Source organism: Gobio gobio, assembly GCF_949357685.1.
Source record: "Gobio gobio genome assembly, chromosome: 18".
In the NCBI taxonomy this organism is placed as follows: domain Eukaryota; kingdom Metazoa; phylum Chordata; class Actinopteri; order Cypriniformes; family Gobionidae; genus Gobio; species Gobio gobio.
Genome location: NC_137111.1, coordinates 44,899,658 through 44,925,585, shown reverse-complemented (window position 1 = coordinate 44,925,585; position 25,928 = coordinate 44,899,658). Strand labels below are relative to the sequence as shown.

The window sequence follows — 25,928 nt, the reverse complement described above, 5'->3', positions numbered from 1 at the left end:
TCCTTGTTCTAACTGCACACTGTAAAAATGTTTTAGCAAAGGAATTTGTCTTGAATTGTCAAATCGAGGATCATTTTCAATTATTAATCGATTTAACCTGATAACATTCATCCCTGAAAGTCATTTACGGGTCAGATTAGGCACAACCTGCATGAAAAAACCTTTGGTCAATGTTGCAACACATTTTACACAGACTTTGTGTTTGCGTGAGCTCTGGAAACTATCTCTTCCTTTAAATGAGTAGCCTATCAATGCTCTTCAGCAGAAAATGGAAAGTACGGTACCTTCCACAACTTAGCACAAACCATGACACAATTGCATAGTTTGCATTCAGCCAATCACTGCTCAGTGTGTGGTCACATGACTGCACGTGCCCTAAGGATTTATTGAGAATTCTTATGTCTTAGAATGATGACTTGACATAACCTGTTGATGTGGTGAAGTCTAGGGGAATAAAATGGCTCATTATAATGTCACAATATGAATTATTTTGTCATACATTTGTAAAGAGAAAAACAGCCTTGGTATTTGATACTTCCAGCTAATCTAGTGGTTACTTCCAACTAAGTTTAAATCAAATTGCAGCACAGACTGACAAAAGTTGCACTTTATTGATCTTTGATTTGAGGGAAAATTCCCAAGCTAATGAGATTAAAGAATGACTTGCAATAGGGCTGATCATCAGAAGTACACTGTGCACATTATAATGTCAACATTTAAAGCTGCAGTCTGTAACTTTTTTTTGGTTAAAAATTATCCAAAAATCAATACACAACAAGCCAGTGTTCAAAACTATCTCCTTACCTTAGCCCCATTCACAAGTGTAAGCTTGTAATAATGTGTTATAATTCGAGTGGTATGGTGGATTTCCACAGGAAATTCAAGCATGTCTTTGTGTCATTACGTCACGTCTGAATACATAAAGAAAGAGTCCGGCTAGTAGTAGTAGTAACGCACGTGAGGAGCATGTTCTTCAGCGGATCATTTATAGCCTTTTCTCACAGCAGCTGGAATAATTAAACTGATCATTTTGATGGAGGATTGTAATCCAGAGAGGACCAAATGACATCAGTGACAACTGGAGATTCACCCGTAGTCAAAAGCAAAAGATTAGACCGTATGGAAATTGAAATCTACAGGTAATGCTAATACACACTAAATACATGCAGTCACACAATGCTAATGCTGTTAACATTAACAATTTGAGAACAAAGTATAACTATAATTTGCACGGTTTGATGTTATATGAGCGATTGTTAGATTTAATCACAGTTGGTAGCGTGAGTTATTGTAATGTTTTGTTCCCAAAAGTGGCAGACACGTTACTTGTTCAATATTACATTTTCCGGTAAAAATTCTTATTTAGGTTATACTCCAAGATGTAGAATCTGTGATTCTGAAGTACAGGATCCACACCGGTGCGGTAACTGACAGCAAGCCGCACTTAGTCCTCAAAACATTAGATTCATCCGCGCTGAGGAGCTGCACCGATGCACAACTCACGTACAGATCGTAAGTCCGACACAGAGGCAAAACTTACAGACTGCAGCTTGAAATAAAATTTCTAAATTAAATTTATATACAGCCCTAAAATGCATATATTATGGAAGCTTGTTTCCTTCATAGAAGAAAAAAACAAAAGGTCATTGCGACTTTTTTTGTCACAATTCTGACTTTTTGATATAAAGTCAGAATTGTGAGATATAAGCATTTTTTCCCCCTCAGAATTGGCCTTTATAACTCGCAATTGCGTGTTTATATCTTGCAATTCTGAGGGAAAAAGTCAGAATTGCGAGATGTAAGTAAACTCACAATTGTGAGAAAAAGTCGCAATTATCTTTTAAAATGTTTTATTCTGTGGCGTAAACAAGCTTCCATAATATATAATCGGTCTAAATCAAAATTGAAAAACAACAACAAGGCAATATAATATAATAATAATACAAAAGAGTTATTATATTACATTACTCTTCAGAGGGATAGTTTGTCCAAAAATGAATATTTGCTGTTAATTTACTCACCCTCAGGCCATCCAAGATGAGATGGGGGTCTTTTTTCTTCCGTGCAAAAGAAATCTTCAAATGTAAAGATGATGTTTGTTTAGCAGAAACAGTGATCCTTGGTGATTCCTATGCAAGTCAACGGTTACCGTCACTTCAGGAGTCAAAAAACATACAGGCAAACCTAAATTAATACCAGTGGCTCCTGATGATACATTGAGGAATTATGAAGCGAAACGATCAGTCTGTGCAAGAAACTGGATATTATTTACAACATTACCTGTAGTAGGCTCAGGGCCGGCCCGTGGCATAGGCGGAATAGGCAAATGCTAGGGGCGCCACTCATCCATAGGGGCGCCAAAATGTATTACTGATACTATTTTATTCATATTAATTTGAAATATTACCAAATAAAGCGCAAAAAAACTTAACCAAGTCCCCCGCATCTTCCCGGTCCGCCTCATCAATCTCCCCCGCCGAGCTACTTGAAGTGCGTCAGAAAACTGATCGCGCGTTATATTTCTGATCAGTTAACTTATGGAATTTGTTGTGTCGCGTCGCCTCTCGCCGCATCTAATGTAGACAGGATTGCTTTCATTTTTTAGGGTGCTTGGCCGCTCGCTCCAGGTGTAGACCCGGTGAAAGTTGCCTGATAATTTATGACGGATGGCCGAATTGTAGTGTCTTAAAAAACAGAAGCCCTCTGATGCAGGCAAGATAAGGGAAACGCTGCAAAAATGCTCTTCTTATTTAGTATTTTTGTCTTTCTAGTCTAAATATCTAAAAAATTCTTAAAACAAGATGCATTTACTAGATAAGTAAAATTATATTTTTTCTTAAGTGAGTTTATGCTTAAAACAAGCTAAATTATCTGCCAATGGGGTGAGAAAAATAATCTTGTTTCTGATTGAAATCTTGTTTCTGTCCCAAACAGAAATAAGATAATTTTTCTCACCCCATTTGGCAGATAATTGTGCTAGTTTTAAGCTAAAACTCACTTCATTTTGATTTTTTTCCCCCAGAAAACAAGAATTTTTTTTATCTAATGTCATTTTACTAGTACATACATCTTGATTTAAGAATTTTTTGATGTTTGGACTGGACACAAGAAAAAATTAGTAAATAAGAAGAGCATTTTTTGCAGTGTTAAGACAGAGGTAAAGTGCTGTAATGAATGAGTTTATTTAATTGCATAGTAGTGAAATACGAATGTCGCTAATTAATTCCAGTTTTACCTTAAACTATATGCAAGCAGCTGTTCTGGGTTCTCCAGTGGCCACAGACAGTGTATTTTGTCAAAAAAACAATCATATCTGTTTTTTTTAAACGCATGTAATATCACTTTTTTAATAACCTAATGTTTTTACTCTACAGTTCTGCAGTTTTAAGGGGACATATGGACATTTTAAAATGTGTTTGCCGAAATCAGTAATGATATTTATATACAGGTTTATTTAAAATAGCAACATTTTATGTAAATTTCACATTAAATATCTAAATTTCTCAGTTTAATTCATGGTGAAAACATGAATGTGCATATTAGTGAAAGTTTGCTGCCATCTACTGGAAAACAAACACTTTTGCTAGTTCTCAATAGTTTGTGCATGAATGCTAGATGCAATTACTTGTTATTTGTGTTTAGGCTGTAATGTGGCGTAGGTGCTATTTTTGTATAGTTTAACTATCATCAGCCTTTTTAAGAAATGAAATAATAATAATATCATGAACATAATGACGGGGTAGAATGGACTGGACATCATATAAAACAACAACAATAAAAATTAAAAAACATCAATATATTAAAAAAATAAAACAGTACCAGTGTTTCCGCAACTTAGAATGAAAACATGTGGTGCTAAACCTTGATACAAGGGGCACCAAGTAAAATCTTGCCTAGGGCAGCAAATTGGTCAGGGCCGGCCCTGAGTAGGCTAATCCACAGCCTCTGCTAACGGTCATGGGCGCGTTCGCGACCGTCTGGAGCGCGAGCTTCCTGTCGCGTTATTACGTATGAGCGGGAGCAAACTCACACGGTGTTTGTTTACAACAGAGAGGAAGGATGCGTTTTACTATTAACTCACATTAACAACTACATTAGTGTACCCTATTAGTGTTTTAATTACAAACGAAATACAACAAACATCTCTTTCTCGCGCGCATATGTAAGAAAGCTCGCTTCAGACTGCCGTGAACGCGCGCTCATGACCGTTAGCAGAGGCTGTGGATTCGCCTACAGGTAAGATAATAATGTTGTAAATAATATCCAGTTTCTTGCACAGACTGATCGTTTCGCTTCATAAGATCTCGATGTATCGTTTTGTGTTGCCTGTATATGTTTTTTGATTCTATTTTGTGATTTAACAAGGACCACGGTTTCAAGATAATAAACGTCACCTAACGGTTACATCTTGGATGGCTTGAGGGTGAGTAAATTAACAACAGCAACGTCTCATTTAACTATTTAATCAAGTAAATAAATAATCCTTCTCATGACTAAATAAATAGATGGGCTAAAGTTAACTTAAATCCTTAATGGTTATATTATTGCAGGGGTTTTCAAACTTTTATGATGCGAAGGACCCCCAAATATGATGAACCTTTATGAGGGACCCCCTTCCTAAAATCCATCTATTTTTATGTACGAAAAAGCATTTAAACGCTTTGATAAATAGTAAGTGTGACATTATAAATACAACATTGTTTCCAAACTTAAATTGGCTATTAATATTGGATGTATAAACCTGAAGAGCAACAATTTTCAATGAAAAATTATTTCTATAAGCAAATTTCACAATAAATGTATGCAAGCAGCTTACATACTTAGTTAAGAATACTGCCTTACATCCACAGTGAGCAAGATAAAGGACTATAGTGAGAAACTCACTAAAGATACAAATCATACGTATACAATTCTGGAAAGTATGTATACGGCAAGAAAGGAGAGAAACATTTAGAAATGAAACCGTAGACTTTATTCATTTTTGCTTTGTCTTTTTTAGTCTCTGAAATTTTCTGGGGACCCCTTAGAACTTTCTGGAGGACCCCTGACCCCAGTTGGAAAACACTGCAATTTCTTCACATTATGGTCAGTCATTTCTTTATCGTGATGATTGCAAACTTTGACACAAAATCCAAAAGACGCTGACCAGTATAGCCTGAAAAGTTTTGAATAACGCTTCTTTTCCCAACTCAAAACATCATGTCTTTTAATATAATAAATGTATTTATTTTGTTAATACTCTCGCATGAGGAAGTACTTGGAGAATAAATTCTTAAACTCACATTATGTCACACTTCATTTCATTTGAATGTCAGAATTCGTCTGCATTGTTAGCAGGCGTCTGATCTGTCAAGTGTGATCTAGCACAATGCAAACAGATGTAAATTCTGTTTGCTTTGACAAGCATCCCTGTTTTAAACTAGATTCATCATAATTGCACGGTTCTCGAACGGCACACTGTGTTCCAGCACAGCCGCTGTTCATTGTTGGTTTCCCCTCAGTGTGAAACCACATCTTTCAGGAAATATAGACTTCATTGGAAGGGCACAAACACATACAGGTGCTGTGTTATTGGTGTTTGACTGTACGCAGCTAAACCTTGTGCAAAACAGGGGCTGTACGTTCAGGATATTGTGGTTCAGACCCCAGACAAATGTCTTCCTCTATTGACTCCATTCACACAGAGAATTTCCATCATACCTCAACATGTTTATCAGCTCACCTGGGAGAAACCTGCATCTTCAGCACATTGTGTTGATTTTTTTTTGTGTGTGTCAGGTGTGTAATATAGCCTGATCTGATGGAGACCATGGCACTAAACAACCACAGTATTATTCAAAGAAATATAGTATTTAATATGAATAAATGTAGAATGTTCAAACAGCAACAGATATCGAACAGCAGCATTTTATTTAGGACGACTTCATTAACATCATGGTATGATGTCAACAATAAGTAAAAAAAGCATGAGAAGTAAGATGGATTTGTAATGTCATCCGAAAAAGAGGGATGGATTGTTTTTGTGTTTTCAAATTTCAAATGCCTCAAATACAATATTAAAGGGTTAGTTTACCTAAAAATGAAAAAGATGTCATCAATTACTCACCATCATGTCATTCCAAATCCGTAAGACTTTTGATCATCTTTGAAACACAAATGATGATCTTTTTTCTGTCCCTCCATTGACAGCCTATGCAACTACCGCTTTGACGCTTCATAAATTTCATTTAAAAAAATCGTCAAGCGGATTAGTCCAAATTTTATGAAGAGACATGATTGCTTTATATGAACAGATTTAAACGAATGACAAAAACAATCAGGCAAACTAATAAACTGTCACGAACTAGTGTTGATCAAAACTCGCAATGTTATGAAGAACTTGGAACAAAAATCTCAGGAAACACTCAAAAAAAAAAAAAAAAAACCCACTAGTATACATGGACGACAACAGACAAACGCTGAGGGAGAACTGAAGACTAAATACACAGGGCAAATGAGGTAATTAACAAGACACAGGTGATATAAATAACTAATTAGACAGACTGGGGAAAACTAGGGGTGCGTCTCAATCAGCTCCCTAGTTCAGTAGTCAGGGCACTGATCAGGATATAAGTCAATGGGCTGGCTCCCTGATCAGTGCCCTGACTACTGAACTAGGGAGCTGATTGAGACACCCTAGGTCACAGGGACTGAACTAAAAACACAATGAAACCAACAGACATGTGACATAAACTTTTGTTTAATTTTGCAATTTTGAATTGAAAATAGGCCTAACGTGATTCATTAGTAACTGCATTGAGGGACAAGAAACATTACCGAAGCCGTTTTCATCAGATTAGGCATAAGATTAAAAATGAATGTGTACATATTGTAAATTAATATATCATTTTAGTCTTCAGTAAATTAAAAAAGCCCAACTTTAGGACGGGAAGAGACAGGGCAAGATAAAGGCTGCGTCCGAAACCTGGAAAATGCTGCCTTCGGAGGACACATTTCAAGGCAGGAAGGCACCAAGGCACGTCCGAATCTAATGTTAGCTTCACTTCTGTGTCCTGAGAGACCTTCATCTGATCGATTTTTGAAGGCAGCATTTATGTATCCTTCGCTGCCTTTGATATCCCACAATCCTGTGCTTTCCATTCTGTGACAGTTGAGCTGGAAAAGTCTGAAAGTTGCGTTTGCTGGTCAGTTTGTGTGTAAATGTACGTTTTTTTTACCAATATTTTTCACTTCTGATGTCATTTTTAGCGAGAAATTACTAATGTAGTAATTAAATATGTGTTTAGTTCTCACTAAAGCTCTCTCTATTTTGCTGTAGATCATTAAACTGTTTCACTCCATAAGAAGTCTGTCCGAAATTAGTTTTGTTAGGTGCCTTCTTGCTTAAACGCTGCCTTACAAGCCATCTCAGCCAAGGAGACTGAGAGAAAATGAAAGATTGATGGAGATGAGGAGAGAGCAGGAATTGACAAATAATCTACTGCCCACTGAAATGGTTTTAAAGCTGTTTCTTCGCCCCTGTTTTTGGCCTTCAAACATCTTGAAATGCATATATAGATCAGAGAAATCCCCTTAACAACCTAAATTTTGGGACCTCTGTTATTATAAAGCCCTGCATAGAGGTTCATTAATAATTTAAGATTAGTGATTAATTAATTTAATACGCTTAGTAACCTAGCTTTCCTGGTAGTCTTAAGTAAACTAAAGGGATAGTTCACCCATAAATGAAAATGTGATGTTTATCTGCTTACCCCCAGGGCATCCAAGATATAGGTGACTTTGGCCCCATTTACACTGCATGGTTCAAGTGACCCAATTCTGATTTTTCCCTCTCATGTGGCACAGATCGGATATGACATGTGAACGTGTAAGCAGTGTAAAAAAACGCATGAATTCCGATATCCTCCGATCGGATTCAGGCCTAACTCATATGTAGTAATCAATCCAATATGATTCGGATACGTGCATTTGCGTCTGCTATGTAAGTGGTCAAATCGGATATTCCTCAGTAAATGCGAGTCGGACGTCATTGAAAACGGGACGGAGGCGAATGACGTCAACTCAGGTGGACACGAACTGCGATCACATGACAAGGGCTCTCTTTTTTCTCCGCCTTACGAGAACAATGTTTTGCTGACCTTTAAAGATAGTGCGGAAAGCAAAACATTGAATAATCATCTTGTGTGCATCCATTGCATATCGTGCCGTTTTACTTCGTTTTCCGGGTCAGAATGTCTTGGGCTGTTTCGCCAGTGTATTGTGTAAATGCAAATATCGGATACGGGTCGCTTTTAAAAGATGATGTAAGTGGGTCGTCAAAAAAACGGATATAGTCACCAAATCGGAATTGTGCATTAAAGGGATAGTTCACCCAAAAATGAAAATTAGCCCATAATTTACTCACCCCCAAGTCATCCTAGGTGTATATGACATTCTTCTTTCAGACGAATAAAACCGGAGTTATATTACAAAAGTCCAAGCTAATCCAAGCATATTTCATATTTAAAACTTTATCAAGTAAACTTTCGGCCCACCGTCTTCCGTGGAAAAGTGTTGAATGTTGAAAGTGAAACTCAAGATGCGTATGTGACGTCATGACGAGCGTACCTGGTCATCGGCAGGGGAACTTTCAACAATTTTTCCATAAATTGAACAGGGAAGGCGGTCAGTTGAAAATTTACTTGATAAAGTTTTAAATATGGATATTTTTCTTACACAAACGCGTCGATTGGCTTCAGAAGGCCTTTATTAACACCCCGGAGCCGCGTGGAGCACGTTATTTGACGGACAGATGTACTTTTTATGGACTTCAAAAACAGAGCAACTATGAATCCAATTCTAATGTTTGGATTAGCCAGGATATTTTTTAATAGAACTCAGATTTGATTTGTCTGAAAGAAGAATGTCATATACACCTAGGATGACTTGAGGGTGAGTAAATTATGGACTAATTTTCATTCTTGGGTGAACTATCCCTTTAAGACCTGCAGTGTAAATGCGGCCTTTGTTTCTTCAGTAGAACACAAATGAAGACTACGATCTGACGTAGTTTCCTGATCAGATCGTGTACAGACCTCACGCACCGGAAGTGATCGCGTACTCAAGGCTGTTGGACATAGTGGTGTATTAGAGGTAAAAAATGATACAAATACTGTTCGATTTCTCACACAAACCATTCGTTTTGTGTCTTAAGACATCAATGTTTCATCACAAGCCGCAGGGTTTAATTTGGATTTGTCTGTGCATGTTTTTTTTTTACTCTCTTATAGATTTTGTTACCATTCACATGCATTATACGACTGACAGACTGCAACGATTGGAGTTAAAAATCTTCATTTGTGTTCTACTGAAGAAACAGTCACCTCTATCTTGGATGCCCACGGGGTAAGCAGATAAACATAACATTTTCATTTTTGGGTGAACTATCCCTTTAACGTGTCTAAGAAAACGATTAATTAAACATATAAATATCAGTTGGCCCTATGTTTACTTTCTTCACTGACACAGACGGAAATGAGTCAGTCAAAGCTCAGCTTTGGGAAGGGAAGAGACAGAGCAACTTAAAAACAGAGAAAAAGAGATGAGGAGAGACAAATAATCGACTGCCCACTGACATGGTTTTAAGGCTATCCTCCATTTTCTCTGCACTCTCAGAAAAAAAGGTACAAATCTGTCACTGGGGCAGTACCCTAAGGTACAAAAGTGAAAAGGTACATCTTTGTACCTTATTTACCCCTAAATTATACATAATAGTACCTTAAAGTATTAGTACATTTAAGCTTTTGTACCTTAGGGTACTGCCCCAGTGACAGCTTTGTACCTTTTTTTCTGAGAGTGTGGGGAGCATTCCCCCTAACTACCTCACATTTGGCATCTCAGTGATTATAAAACCCTGCCTACGGCCCTGGGTAGGATTATGGGATGTAGAATAACGTCATGCAGAATAAGGCATTTATATGTGCTTTATGAGTACTAATTAGCAGCCAATATCCTATGCATGTTAATAAGCAACTAGTTAATAGTGAGTACCCTAAACTAAAGTGTTATAATTTTTTTATCATACCCTCACTGGGGGCTGAGCCCCCCTAAAATGAAAATCCTACAATTGCCCCAGGCAAACCTCATTTTGGGTTTCCTCAAATTTTGGAAACATTTCAGAAGTCAAATTCCTCAAACACAACGGCTACTTCTCTGGTATTCCTCAAAGAACAGATTTTAAAACCAGGTTAATTTGGGAATATGGGTTTTGGGAGGAAAAACATGACTGTTTTTATACCATCTCCGTTTCATGTGGCGGTCAGCGCTCACAGCAGACAGGTGCTCGGAGGGAAGTGGTTATTTTCCCCGCCCATGCCGTCATGATGATGTCAGCTGAAATGGGATGTTGTTTCAGTTGTTGACTTTGAAGTTTGATCAAGCGACTGTGATCTAGAATGAAGAATGTGGTGAGGGTTGAGGAGGATCTGGTGTGAGAGAAGAGATTTTTGCAGTAGTTCTGAATGAGATATAAAAACACACTGAGCCAAGATGCTCTTCTTTCAGGGCTTTTTATCTTGGCATGCGTTTGAAGTGGCAGCCCGTGTTGCAGTTTCCATTACCGGCGCTCAGCTGCTCTGGAGGAGTTTGCATCAGGCCGCATGCGGGTGGAAAAGCACGTGCTCCAGTATCAGAGCACAGTCAGGATGTGGAAATAAATTCATCATCAGAGCAAAAAACGGATAAAAATTTAAAACGGCATGTTGTTTTGTTCCGTCTGTATTCCTCACTGTCAGAGAGATGGCACAGCATGTGATTGTGACATAAAGAACTGCTGCAGAATTAGTTTTTGTTGATGCCTGTGGTGCAGAATGGACACCCTTCAGCTTTAAAACATGTTCTAATCTTTCCAATCACCAACTCACACTTGTCAATATAGCAAACATAAGAGCAATTCAAACTGCAATCTACAGGTTTGATAGTTGTATTTTAATGTGTCATTTATACAGACGGAGGTTCATTTGATTTCTTAATTTTTCTGCAGCAAAGACTTTACAGGAGACGGTGCACTCCAATTACTTATGAATGGGAGAAAGTGCAACACCCAATATGGCATATAAGCTCCGCCTTCTAAATTAAAGAGCCAATGGTTGATTAGTAAAGTAATCGCGTTACTGCAGTTTCTATAGAAACAGGTTCTGAGATATGTGTTAGGACAGTGCATGCGCATTAGCTTTGTCCAGGCTGAAAAATTAAAAATTTTTGTCATGATTTGAGCGTTTAGAAACAACATTTATGAGACAGTTATTGTCAGATGTCATTGGTGTTTTTAAATATGAAATTTAATTGTAAGTTTGGCGAACAGCTTTGGAGAATTTCATGTTTCCCCATTCAAAGAGATTGGAGATGCACTTGCGTGTCCGAGAGGCGTTTCAAAGATGGACGCCGAGTGAAATGACTTGTCTTAAAGGGACTTTGCCTACAGTTATGATGGAAAGAAATGCCATTGCATCATTTGCATATTGAATCTGATTGGTCTGTTTACAAATCAAATCAGAGTGTTTGTGCTTTCAGCTTTCTCAGGGTATGTTTACACAACAACGATGTACTAAAAACGGAAAAGATTACATTATTAAAATGATCTCCGTTCACGCAGATCCGCGAAAACGACTTAAAACGCTTATTATGCATGCCAGGCCAGCAGTTAGCAATGCCACTTAATATTGATATACACCGTTAAAGGGTTAGTTCACCCAAAAATTTTAATTATCCCATAATTTACTCACCCTCAAGCCATCCTAGGTGTATGTGACATTCTTCTTTCAGACGAATACAATCAGAGTTATATTAAATAATGTCTTCCAAGCATTATAATGGGAGTGAATGGCAGCCAAAAATTTGAAGACCAAAAAGGTCTTGGGTTTCAAATTTTGGGCTGCAATTCACTGCCGTTATAAATCTTGGATTAGCCAGGGCATTTTTAATATAACTCTGATTGTATTCGTCTGAAAGAAGAATGTCATATATACCTAGGATGGCTTCAGGACGAGTAAATCATGAGCTAATTTTAATTCCTGGGTGAACTATCCCTTTAATTCTGAAGAATTAATTGTGCTTTTCTATACGTCAGTTCAAAGTCACCATGTCTGTCACGATGCCAGATACATTTTTGATTTTGAAATCAACGTGTAAATGGCCCTTCATTGTTCATGCAGGGATTAGGTGATGAATGTCTGAACCAGCATCTCTCAGGTTTCTAATGTGAAAACCACAGTTGTGAGATGCACATCTACACACGCACTCAGTCCCAGCAGTCGTTTCTAATATTTTTCTTAGTGAGCATGTGCAAGTGTTTGTTGACAAGGAATAGGGCTGCACAATATATTGAAATATCGCAAATGTAGATATCACGATAGACATATCGCAACGGCACGCAATATCTGAATGATTTTAATAGGCTACTTCAACATTGTGAAAAGTGTACATTTTAGTTTGACGCATATAGCAGAGAATAGACTGGGCACACAACTGTTACTTTTGTGACTTGCTTGACGTTAAAAAGAGTTATTAAACGCAATAACTTGCGAAAAACAACTCTTGCAGTCTCACGCTGTCTGACACACACACACACACACACCGGAACGTGATCCCTTTAGTTCTGTTTTGTGCCTTGTTACACACTCGAACTGTCAAATACACACACCGTTATGTCAAAATGTCTGTCTTGACGAGTATTCATGTAAACACAGTCGGTTATGCTTTAAGTGAATGATATCAGTTGGGGAAAGAAACCGAATGGGTGTCAATAGGATCCGTGCATTAGGTCTTAAAGTGACAGCCTGCTAATAAAGTAAATACAGAAAACCTGCTAATACAGTAAATGCAGTAAACCTGCCGCTGTCTGTCAAACAACAAAAGAAAAAGAGAAAATCACTCAGTGCTCTTGGCTGAATAACCTTTGTAGCTTTATTATGTGTCAGTGTATATTTAATTCATGTGAAGACTACTGTTTTTAGTTCTTATTTTTAATAACAAAGATAAATTAAAATAACAAAAATAATCTTCCACCCCTAGTTCAGGTGTCTTTGTTTACCTGGATGTTCCTGATGTGAAGTTTTAGGTTGATATTATTACCAAGTCATATATAACACCAAGTCAAGCAAAGAGTTTTTGGTATTTAAATATTGGCATTCAATTTTTTCTTTGTTTACATTAGTTATAGTGTCAGATTTGTGACATACATTTTTGCTGAAACACTGCTGGGCACTTTCAGAAGTTGTAGTGATGCTTTCTTTTCCTGGAAAGAATGTAAAACACATACATAGTATCATTCTTAGTTTTTAAATATTTTTTTAATATAATTTAAATAGATTTTACACACTTAAAGCAATATTTTTTTGGATATCGAATATCGCATTATTTAACAAGGTATTGCATATCGCATTTTTCTTGAATATCGCACAGCCCTAAACATCTGTGTATTCAGACATGCATTTTCTCCAGCTTACATTACTGGACTCTGATGAACATGCTGAGCATGCTGTGTTCTTGAGCACTATTGTTCAGGAGGTAAATAATCAGAGCACGCTGTGCTGTTAAACAGTGAGACATTATGAGCTTATAATAAAGAGTTTCTATTGACTTGTTGCCAGCGGTTGAATCACCTCGAGATCTGCGCGAGCATCTCTGCCGTGCGATGGAGTTGCATCAGATTTGCAGCAGCCAGTACAGGTTTTAATGGGTGGTGCACTGCGAAGTGATTCGTTCATGGCTCTGTTAATGTATGGCAGAAGATGAACCAAAAAAAGTGACAGTAGCAGATCGTTGCTGTTCTTCTGTAACTTCTTTAAAATATTCATATGCTTGTGAGTTACAGTATAAAGGGAATATTTAAGGAAGTATATCAGACAGGCACTTAAGCCTACTTTTCATTCTTTATTTACTTTGATATTATATATATATATATATATATATATATATATATATATATATATATATATATATATATATATATATATATATATATATATATATATATATATATATATATATATATATATATATATATATATATATATATATATATATATATATATATATATATATATACTTGTTTTATTTACACAGTTAAAAGAAACAGACAAAAAAATGGATTCCAAGAAAGACCTTAAATTAGCCATTTAAGTATTTGTTTTAAATGAAAATTATTTTAAGTATATTTTAAATGATTTATAATATCAAAAACATCACAGAATTAATCAAATCCATCGCTTATATTCACTGATGTTGTTGTTTTCCCTCTAAAATAAATGCCACTTCCTGGAGGATGATGTCATTAAGGAAGTGGCTTTTGTTAAAGGACATTTTTACAAAACAAGATGCAAAGTTATATTAGGACACAGAGGAAACAACAAGTATAAACCGATCACCAATTGAAACAATATTCCCCAATAAATAAGTTAATAAAAAAGGGGAGAAACACCTGGAATATTTCTTTAAAAAACATTTTTATTTTAGAAGTGCAGCACACAGATTTCTGACAGACATTAAAGCAGTGAAATTATTTAAAACTCACCCATGCATTCACTGAGAGAAAATAAAATGAATGTGATTTCATATTTAACTTGTATATTAAGACATGATGGGCACATACACTGCATAGATTATGCATAGATTATGTAAAACAATAAGCAGACAAATCCTCCAAATAATGAATCACAAGGAAATGTGACGTACGTAGGGGACATTTTGGAGTGTTTATGTCAGGACATTCCATGTAGCTATGCTGTTCATCATGTTTATATCTTTATGCTTTATGAGAAGTAAAGTAGGTCACAGGTCACTTACAGGAGGTGTTACACAAGGCCTTCCAAATGTGAATAATCTCTACGTGTCACCATGTCACGTAGACCTGATGGCATCAAATGCTGTGGCCTTTCAAGAAAAAGAAACCAAAATGACAATCATCCGGTCCTGAACCAGAGTTAAGTGAGCAGTTTTAGTGGGCAGAAGTCAGACAATCAGAGCAAGGAAAGTGTGACTAAAAGAAAAAGTGGCAGCTCATCAGATAAATATGCAGTTGTACTAGTTCTACTAGCTGTGTGATATTCATTAATCAGGGTGGTGATGGACTAATGGTTAAAGCCGCACGTGGTGTTATCAGAAGTTGGAGATGTAGATCAGTGTTTCTCAACTGGTGGGTCGAGACCCAAACGTAGGGACCAAAAAAGAAACACCAACAGCAAAAAAAAAACAATTGTAGAGAAACATTCTGATGCAAAACTTTTATTTTAAAAGACGTGCGTTGACTCTTGTCAGACACAGATTAAAGTGATAGATCACACAAAAATTAATTCTGTCATCAGTTGTTCAAAACCTGTATGAATTTCTTTCTTCTACTGAAAGAATATATTTGGAAGAAAACGAGTAACCACAAACAGTTGATTAACCAAAATAATACTGTGGTCTGTGGAAGTCAATGGTTGGTTGCCAACTTTTTTCAAAATATCTTCTTTTGTGTTCAGCAGAAGAAAGAAACTAATACAGGTTTGGAACAACTTGTAAATGATGACTATGATAGGTGAACTATCCCTTTAAGTTACAGCACCTATAATGAGATTGAATGGGTCTTTGAAGAAATTTGAAGCTTAAATTTCTGGATTTCAGGATTTGGTCTTCCTAAAAGACACGTTATTTGAGCCGTAAGGTGTCTTAAATGGTTCTTTTAGTGGTGGGACTGCTGTTCAAGCTACATGAACTGTTAGTCGTGCATCGCAGATATCATTCCTGTGGGCAGATTTTACTCCATGAAAATGTTCTCCTGTTGTATCCTTGTGCATATCATGTGAAAGTGACTGTGGTTTACCAGCTGTAAGTGGTCATGAGAGGGTCTGAAATATTAGGAGTGAATATTGGCCATAACTTCACACAGATTCTATCACTCTAGTCTCAGTTTAACATGCATAATGTTTAACTGAAGTGCCTTGAAACGCTCAGCGTTATTCAATGTGTTGACGTAATTTCCACTGAAATGAAGACAGGGGTGGGACAGATCGAACATCCCCTCCCCTTTTTAAAAATAGCCAATGGCTCGGCTGTTGAATCTGGTAAAGCCGCAGTTTCCTCCTAATAACCGTTTATCCTCCTAATCTCCTCAATATTGCTTTAAAATATCATTCTGTGCAGAATTCAAATGGGTCTGATACATTTCTGGTCTGTGCCAACTCGATCACATGATCCGCTCTGTGCTATCGTATCTCCGGACCGGATCTGCAACGGTTCGCCTGACAGACTAACGTGAAACCAGACTTCATTCGCCCAATGGAAAGCATATTTACTCTGTCTAAATCGTCTTGGCTGGCAACGCAATTCGCCTTAGAGAGCACGTTACGCACATCCGCCAAACGTTTTTGATCAGAGTAATCAATGCAAGAGAGTCAGTTTGATCTGTAATTGCAAAATAGGCTATTTTGTATTTGTTTAATTAGTTAAGCATTAAACTGCTAGCAGCTGTAAGCAGTAGTACCCCATTATTATCATCACTCAAAATACTGAACGCTAAAGGACATCATTATTATCTATTGTAAAGTTACAGTAGTATTTAGCAGACAAATATTCACATGGTTTTATAATAGGTTTAGAGAGGGCTAGGGCAGACAACAACACAACCCATACGGAAATGAACCATGGTTTTACTACAAATAAAACAAAAAAGCCCACAAATTAACAATGTTTTTGCTACATTACCCATAGTTTCACCATGGTATTTGTAGTAAAACTCTGGTTACACAAATGGCAATCAATCCGCCAAAAAAATCATGGATATTATTAACTTTAATTTTACTATATTAAAACATGGTAGATTTTTGTAAGGGAAAAACATGATTCATGATAATGCAATAACATGTTTAGTATTAGGATTTTTCTATAAAGATGTTTTCATGATGTAGTTATTATTGTACTAATTTTGACATTTAGGCAATTTAGAAAATATAGTTTTGTTAAATCTCGAGTATTAAGATAAAACAACACATAGTCATAAATGCAATACTTTAAATTGAACTAAAATAAATGTATACTATGTGCAAACAAATTACAATGAGGTGGTTGTTTTGCAACAAGGTGGAGACGTGTAGATGAAAACAAGAAAGTTATTAAAAAAAGTAAACACACACACACGCACAAGTGAGAGGCAGAGAGATGGGAAAATGGAAGAGAAAATGAAGAGAATGAAAAGGAAAATGGAAGTGAAGGTGCAGTTCAAGAGAGAACCTTTCATTATTTTGCACGGCCCCAGCTTATGGATTTAACTCTTTTTTATGTGATGGCCATACAAAAAAATATGTTTCAAAATGTGTTGTGGGTGTGTATGGGATGGCCTGGATGAGTGTGTGGTTTCCCGGCCTGAAATGTTGTCCCAGTCCGACCCTGATAGTGCACTGTGTGTGTCATTCACCATGTAGAAAATAGTAACTGCGTGAACAACTCACCGATTTTATCCGCAGCTTCAACGTCTATTTATAATGTAGGGGGCAGGTCTTCCGATTCTAGAGAGCATTTAATTGGACAGAAAATCTAATGAGAAGTGCACTGATGTCATCAAAAATATTTATCCATATTGGCAGAAGTGAGAGACTATGTTTTGAACGGTTATATCTTCTAAATGTGGATTTTTGTCATTGTTTTGGAGCACACAAGCTTATAGAGAACAGTAAAACTTCATACTAAAAGCCAAAAAACGGGGACTTTAAGACTTGTGGCTATACTTTTAAAGTGTGCATTTTAACATTCATGTTGCCCAATTTACTTACGTCGTAAATACTTTTTTGCTTATGTTTTAAAACATAGGGATAAATCAAAATTATTTTGAGGTAATTATAACATTATAAAATATAAAAATGGTCACATTTAAAATCTCAGAATGCCTTCGTATTAGACAACAAAATACCAAAGAAAGTGGCATTTACTTACAAGAAAGATGGCATAAGTACACTTTTTGTACATAAAAAGCCAATCATTGAGTTTTAAGTAAAACAAAAAACCTAATATATCCAGTTTTTAAAAAATGCTGTATATCTAAACAACACCTGTGTGAACCTACACTACGCTACGCTAATACACTAACAATCGTCAAAACAAGCTGATTAAAAAGCACAAAAAATGTAGAAAAGTGAAGTTAGAAGTAAATAGAACAGATGCATTGACATTTTATCATCTAATATCATCTTTTGGTGCCACTGTGAATCTTTTTGATCTTTTCATTTGAATACAAATGTCAAAAGTCCCCAAAATATCAGGCACCACCGCATTGCAAAGCATTTTTTTTTCATCTCTTTTTCCTTCTGATCTATCTTTCCTCACACGCTTGCATCTAAAAAAAATCCCCTTCAAGTCACGAAGCAGCTGCACTCGCAGGTCTGCTCTGGGATTCATTTAGTTGTGTGTCATATCTCAAAAGTATCTGCCGTTGGAAAAGTCAAACAGAAGCACTGCAGTATATTCTGCAGTTTTACTTCCTTGTGCAGAGACAGATGGGACGGATAAAGATGCACACAGTGCATCAGTGTTTGAATATAGAGCGCGATTGGGCCACACAGAAGTGTGGTTGCATTTACCGTAGTGCGCTGGACTTTAACTCTGACCGGGGACTTCTCATGGTAAAGTGTTAGTGGGAAGAGAAACTTAGTGTTGCTGGTAATCCAGACCAAAAGCAAATAAATACATCCAGCCCTCTGCTTTATTGCCTTCCCTTTTTTTCTCCTCCTTCTTTCTCTCAGCATGCAGCTGTTTCCAGGAAGGGGGGTCCGGGGCAGCAGTGACTCTTTCTGAGCCGAGCGCGTCTCTATAGAGGGCAAGGAGGACAAACACATGAGCTGGCCACCAGAGTCATGGAAAATGTGTGTCACCCAATGCCTTTAGAGGAATAAACACCCAGCTTTGATCACCATTATTGGGCTGGTTTGCTCTGAAAATCTTGATTTGCAGCCGGTTTGCAAGATGCCACCTGTAGGAGCTTCTGCTGAAAGTACAACAGAAGATTAGTTCACCCAAAAATGTTTTGACTTTAGATTTTTTCACAGGGCTTTTTTGAGCTTGAAACCCCCTTTCATATTGAACAGCAAATAGCAGCGTTAACAGGGTAGAAAAATCATTTATTTAAACATGCAAATGAGGCAATATCATTTTAATATGCATGCATTTGCATAAATTACATACATTTAATAAAACCAGAATCAAAACTCTTTTCATTTTGTTGACTTATTAGAGTTTTACAGAGGGGATCTCTTTTATTACTCTATTAATCAGAAAATAGTCAACCTGACAAAAAAAAAATCATGTTTTCAGGAATACAGTTATGTTAAAAAACCTTCAGAATATACAGTAAAACGTCTCTGGTTACGTATGTAACCTATGTTCCCTGAGAACAGGGAACTCGCGCTGCGTCAGCTGACGCTACGGGGAACGCCTCCAGCGTGACAGGTGCCTGAAATCACAATTACAACACGTCAATCCTATTGACCGGCGACAGCCCATGACGTCATCAAGGTGCAACCAGGAAGTATAAAAGGGCGCCTTGCCAACATGACAGTATCTAAACGTCTGAAGGGACTGTTTGGCAGGCAAGCCTTGCGGCATGGCAAAGCGACGCAGCGTCTCGTTCCCTGTTCTCAGGGAACATAGGTTACATACGTAACCAGAGACGTTCCCTTTCGAAAGGGAACTCGCGCTGCGTCAGCTGACACTACGGGGAACGATATACCAACGCCGCCATGCCGAAAGGAGTGCATGCCCACTGGCAGTGACAACTGTCAGGACAAGCAAATTCAACTGAAAAGCCTGAACCACTCCCCTTCTGGTCACATTAGGCTGTCAGTGACAGCGCTCCCTACGGTCAAAGCCCAAGCTATAAACCTGAGAAGGAAACTTCGCATACTACATGAAGTCCTACCCTGGCCGCTCGAAGGCCTGGAACCAGCCCGTTCGACAGAAGGGGGTCCCTTTAAGGGAACGTGGCAGGGGGACCCGAGGGAACCCGCGCCAGTCACTATTCGGGAAGAATTCACCGAATGCCACCAGGGAGGCCTGACCTAGCGACCTCTATGTGGGACACGTCAGTTCGGCCAACCCCTGTCTGCTTAAGTACAGAGCCTCTGGTACTTGCCTCCGGAGAGACATCCTGCTAGGGTACTGCAAAAAGGCAGTGTCCTCCACCAGCCGGACCTCAGAGACGAGTTATCCTGGAGAGCAGCGCTCAGCGAAGTGCTTTCTAACCCTTGCTAGCGAGGGGAGTTTATCCACTCGGTCCTAGGATCTACCAAGCACTTATTTTAAAACGTGCTCAGGAGGCCGAACAGGCCAACAGGCTGATCCTTGCTGGGAGTCCTCGATGGGCCTACAACTGACGGATCAGTGCCAAGCGGCTATCAGCTCACAGAAGACTCTCACTTGATAGGAGCTCCCAAGCCTGCCTGGTAGGTAACCATGCTGTAGGCAATCTATGAGAGTCCCTTCCTGTAGGAACCGCATAGTAGCAGCGTCGTCTCGTCATGCTAGGGTATGAACACCGCCTTCAGGTGCTACCGGCTAGAAACCGGCGCCTGATAGCAGGTGACCACCAGCTGTCAGCGTAAAGCCAGTTATGTGTTCCCTCCTAGGGAACTCGTCCCCCAGGGAGGCCAGAAGGGGCCTCCACCTGGTAACCTGTGCCGACTGCTCGCGTGTCGAGCTAGCCCTCGAGGTAGCTGGGAGAACAGGGACTCGCTCCGTCAGGGAGGCCTAGTGAGGCCTACCACCTGTTTAGTCGTTGGGCGTTCCTTCAGGGAGGCTTAGTTAGGCCTGCCACCTGACAATAGGTGCGCTAGATAGCTTTTCCACAGTGACTAGACTCATCTAGTAACTGCGAAACCGGAACATGCCCTTAGAGGAGGCCAGGTGAGGCCTACAATCCAATAGCGAATCCCCCAGGGAAGCCCGTGCCGCTTGCTACCTGTTAGCAACCCGTGCTACCGTGAGGTACCGAAACTGGGGACCGGGGAACGATCTCAGGGAGGCTCGCCGCCTACCACCTGATAGCAGAACGTGCTAGTCCTCCAGGGAGGCCTAGTGAGGCCTACTACCTGCTAGCACTCCGTGCTCACCGCCACAGAGACTGGGAACCGGGAACTCGCCCTCAGGGAGGCCGGGTGAGGCCTACTACCTACTAGCAGCTCGTGCTAGCCATCCAGTGACTGAGGCCCGGGACCAACCCCTCAGAGGAGGTCCAGTGAGCCTGCTTACCCCACAGCAGGCCCTTAGGGAGGCTTGGTAGCGCCTACCACCTACTAGCAGCTCGTGCCAGCCGTCGAGGGACTAATGCTCAGGAATACCCCCTCGGGGGAGACCGGGCAAGGCCTGCTACTCACAGCAGGCTCTCAGGGAGGCCTGATGGGGCCTACCATCTGAGCCAAGGTAACCCAAAAACGGGAGCCTACCCCTCAGGGAGGCCTGGCAGGGCCTACCTCCAAATAGGAGGCCTGCAGGTTCTATGAACCCTGCCGCGGATAGAAGAAGGCTGGCTGCTGCACCCGGGCTGACGGTAGCTGTCTGCTGCTGACGAAGAACTGGACATCCAGTTATCACCTGGGGACTCATCCCCAAGGAGGTCAAAGAGGGCCTACTGGTTGACGAGGTTTCTGCTGAAGTTGACGTCGACGGAAAGAATCCAAGTGGTGCGGTGCTAAACCTGCACTAGATCTACCCAGGGCTCGGGAAAGAAATATTATCACCCCTTACATAAACAACGGGGCCCCGAAACCCATTTAAAAGCCCAACAGGGCTGGGCGCAGATCTCACTACAGCTCACGCATTAGTGCTTAACCCGGTCGTAATGCTACTTTATACTTAAAGCTAGGAAAACAAACAACTCGCCCCCGCGCGCCACAAGCCCGCGAGCAAGAGCGGCAAATACAAACACTCACATAAGTGAGAGAGATAACACGGAGAGGCGGTCAAATCCCGCTCCTCCTCCGATGTCTGCCCCTCGTGATCTGGATCGTCATCTGCGAGCACCACACCAGTCTCCAGACGACGAGCCAGATCCATCTGGGAACCCCAGGACTTCAGACGCCGCTCAGCCTCAGCTCGAGCGGGGCCGTCCCCAGATGCTGAATTCTCTCCCCTCGAGAAGAGAGCCAGACGAGAGCGGAGCGTCTTCAGGGGAAAACGCTCGCAGTTTGCACAGGAAGCTCCCTCGAGAACTTCCCGTGCATGCTCCTCACCCAGACAGTACACACAGAGTGTGTGTGTATCCTCAGGTGTAAGATACCTGGTACACGGGTCCACACATCTGCGGAAGTGGCGTTGTTTCTGGGCACACTTCATCTTTGATTGTACTTGACGCTTTACGTGAAAATCGGCAAACAGTCCCTGAAGACGAAAAGATGCTGTCATGTTGGCAATGCGGCCTTTTATACTTCCTGGTTGCACCTTGATGACGTCATGGGCTGTCGCCGGTCAATAGGATTGACGTTTTGTAATTGTGATTTCAGGCACCTGTCACGCTGGAGGCGTTCCCCGTAGCGTCAGCTGACGCAGCGCGAGTTCCCTTTCGAAAGGGAACTGCAAAGTTTGGTGCTGAAGTGGCGATTTCTGACTCCAAAACAGCCTTTAAAGATTATAATATTACATCTACAGATGCAAATAGATAAAGTGCGATATAATAAACACTCAAAAGTGTATTTTGAATGTTTTCTTTCCACTAGTTTGAAAGAAGTCAAAACAGCCAAAATCATGCATGGGAAAATAATTAGGTTTTTTGTCTGTATAGTATCTTGCCTTCAGAATAAAGTAAGGTTTGCAATGACATGAGGGCGAGTAATTGATGACATCATTTCCATTTTTGGCCGAACTAACCCACTAATAACACATGCTGAGCAAACACTAACTGTGTAACCTCATAAAAGGTCCGAAAGTTGTCCAAAGGCATCCACATATTTTTTTTTTTTTTTGTGCAAATACGATCCAAAGTTTTCCAGTAGTATCCTCCATGGGTAAACACCATCCTAACCCATTCCTCAGCCCGGCACGTTACCTCCTGCCACACCTGCGGTCCGGCCCTCAACCTCCAGGAGATCTGTGTACTTTCCAGGGCGAGTTAGTCATCCTATAGGCCCTTTCACCCACTCAAGCTCAACCCCTCCTGAAAAATCCCCTTCAGGAAGTAACAACACTACAGCGGGCCTGAGGACATTTACACAACACCATCTTCTTTACCATTTACTGCCAACATTTACAGGAGTGCGAGCGCACGCTATAAAGCAGAGGTTTCCTTCTCCGTAGCATCTGAAAGGTGTTGTTTACGTTTGCTACAGTTGCTTTTCGCTTGTAAAGTGGGATGTTTATTGTTAAAAATGTATCCAAGCACGTTAAAATTATGTCAACTGTTTTTACGTTACACCAAAATGCAAATTCAATTGAATTTCTTCAAAAGAAAACATAACAGCAATATTAAAAAATACATGATCAATAAGTTATGTTTTTACATTGCATCAAAATAAATTTGTTTTTAAAAGTTAAAAGTTAAGTTTAATGTAATTTAAGTAGAAATGACTTAAACATCCAAGTTGATTGTACTTTAAAAAAAATCCTTTTGACAACAAAATTCAACCACACCAATATCACCACAACAAAACTACACATTAAAAAAATCTACATATGAAGTCAATTATTAATATTAAAGTGCTATAAAAATAAATTAGGCTACGTTCACACTGCATTTACTTGTGTAAATCTCGAAATGTCCCATTCACACAGCAACGTACAGTAGCATCTTGAATACTGTGTCTATGTGAACGTGCAATGGGGGTCAAGCCTGTATTCTGTTAGCAGTAACCATAGTGACAGTGACCATTGTATGACGTGACAGACAACTAGTTGTCCAGTGCGGTTCCGTTCATACAGCGCAGCTTTTCCGAGAATGTGGTTTTGAGTCCCGTAAATAACCACACTGTGTGTGAACGTTACCGTATTAAGGACTCAAATACAGGATTGACAACCGTATTCTGCTGCTGCGCTTTAAATTCAATTAAAGGTAGGGAAGGCAATTTTGGAGAAGCTAGCTTTGTAAGCATGAGTTCCCACCCTCCCTCCAAAGCTACGCGTCCTTAAAAACACATGAAAGCACAGCAGAGTCTGCAAAGCATCACAAGAGACAGCCAGAGGTGTCAAGTAACGAAGTACAAATACTTCGTTACCTTACTTAAGTAGAAATTTTGAGTATCTATACTTTACTGGAGTAATTATTTTTCAGCCTACTTTTTACTTCTACTCCTTACATTTTCAAGCAATTATCTGTACTTTCTACTCCTTACATTTTAAAAATAGCCTCGTTACTCCTATTCCATTTCGGCATGTTTTCATTCCGGCTTGTCATAAAAAAAAAAAAAAACTATCCAGACAAATCGCGCCATCCGGACAGAGTGAATTTGATTGTGGTTGGATGAGAAGTATAATCACAAACCATTCCGACACCCTATTGGGTTGTAGGCGATCAATCACGACTGCACCTGCACAAATCACACACCATGTTGCCAGATAGGGCGGGTTCTCTCCGACGAGCACGCACTTTCAGCCAATCAGCGATCAGCAGGCAGACGTGCTCAGCCTCATTCATGACTTTAGCCGGGTTTTTAGCGCGATAACTCATAGCTGTATATTCCAGTGATCGCTATGCCAGTGGCATAAATATACAGTAAGTTGTATCTACAGTAAAGAGTGGGAGAGTGACTCAACTCTCAAACGTGAATTACACCTGTGACTCGAAGACTCGTTATAAATATAACCGTGACTCCTGTCCATCATCATATACACACTTAGGACATCTGCAACTAGCAACACCGACAGCTGCTGAAAGAGGTTTAAATCAACGATTAATCCATTTTGACTGCTAAGTGCATGTGCAATGTACTTCACGAAAGACATACTGTAGTTTTGTCAAAGCAAAGTGCAACACAAGGGTAAGCGCATTGTTATTTATTTGTTGACGAATTATTGTACAGTATAAATGAATTACGCATTTTGACAGTGGTGTGTGCATTAACGTGTGAAATGCCTGTTAATTACATTGCTTTTTCCAATCTCTATATTGGGCACTTTTTGCAAGTAAATTGGCTTCTTACTGTTGACATTGAAAATCGTGTGTTTTTCTAAGGGATTGCTGTTTTGACAGTTTCTACCTGGACATATAGTCATATTTGAACCATTGTACTGGGATTGTTTTTTTTTTTTTTTTAATCATCAATGTTATGCTTTAAGGAGATAAAATGGTAACTTACTTATCAACATTGATTGGTATGGCAATAAAATAATATCACATTATTTTGGCAGTTAAAGTTTTGGGTTTTTTTCTTGGAGTGACTAGTTGCCTATAAGTATTGTAAGAGGTGCAAAATTGTTATCAATAACCAGGCATGTTATCAATAACCATTTTTAAAAAAAAATATATATATAAATGTACATTTGGTGAGGTTTTTGGGCTGGAAATTGTTGACCCAATCTGGCCACACTGATCACACATTCAAAAAATGGTTATTGATAACATGCCTCTGAATTTTGACTTTTTGCACCTTTACAATATTTATAGGCAACTAGTCATTAAATCTTCCATTCCATGAAACACGTTAATGCTCAGTAGTACACAATATGGTTCTTTAATGTATTTGCATTGTCCTAAAATGCGTTCATTTTCAATGGGAATATATGCAGCTGAAACGCGTAGCCAAGTGCATCTAAAAATTTTCAACATTAACTTTTTAATATAACATTATAGTCATTATGGCCTTCAGAAAAATGTTTTTTTGAGGAGGTGGGGTATGCACTGTGGCGCGGCCTAATCTTTTGTCCTTAAAGGGATACTTCACCCAAAAATGAAAATTCTGTCATTTACTCACCCTCAAGTTTTTCCAAACCTGTATGAG

At 39.2% G+C, this 25,928-nt stretch overlaps 1 long non-coding RNA gene across 1 annotated transcript in view; it reads right to left on the bottom strand.

Moving 5' to 3' along the window:
• Positions 1-14,473: 14,473 nt before the first annotated feature.
• Positions 14,474-25,928, bottom strand: part of LOC307142604 — an 80,609-nt gene continuing 69,154 nt past the window's right edge. Inside the window, exons 3-4 of the long non-coding RNA XR_013818494.1 lie at positions 18,921-18,991; positions 14,474-18,817 (exon numbers count right to left, since the gene is read on the bottom strand). This is a non-coding gene — a long non-coding RNA (uncharacterized lncRNA). The remainder of the gene's footprint in view (positions 18,818-18,920; positions 18,992-25,928) is intronic.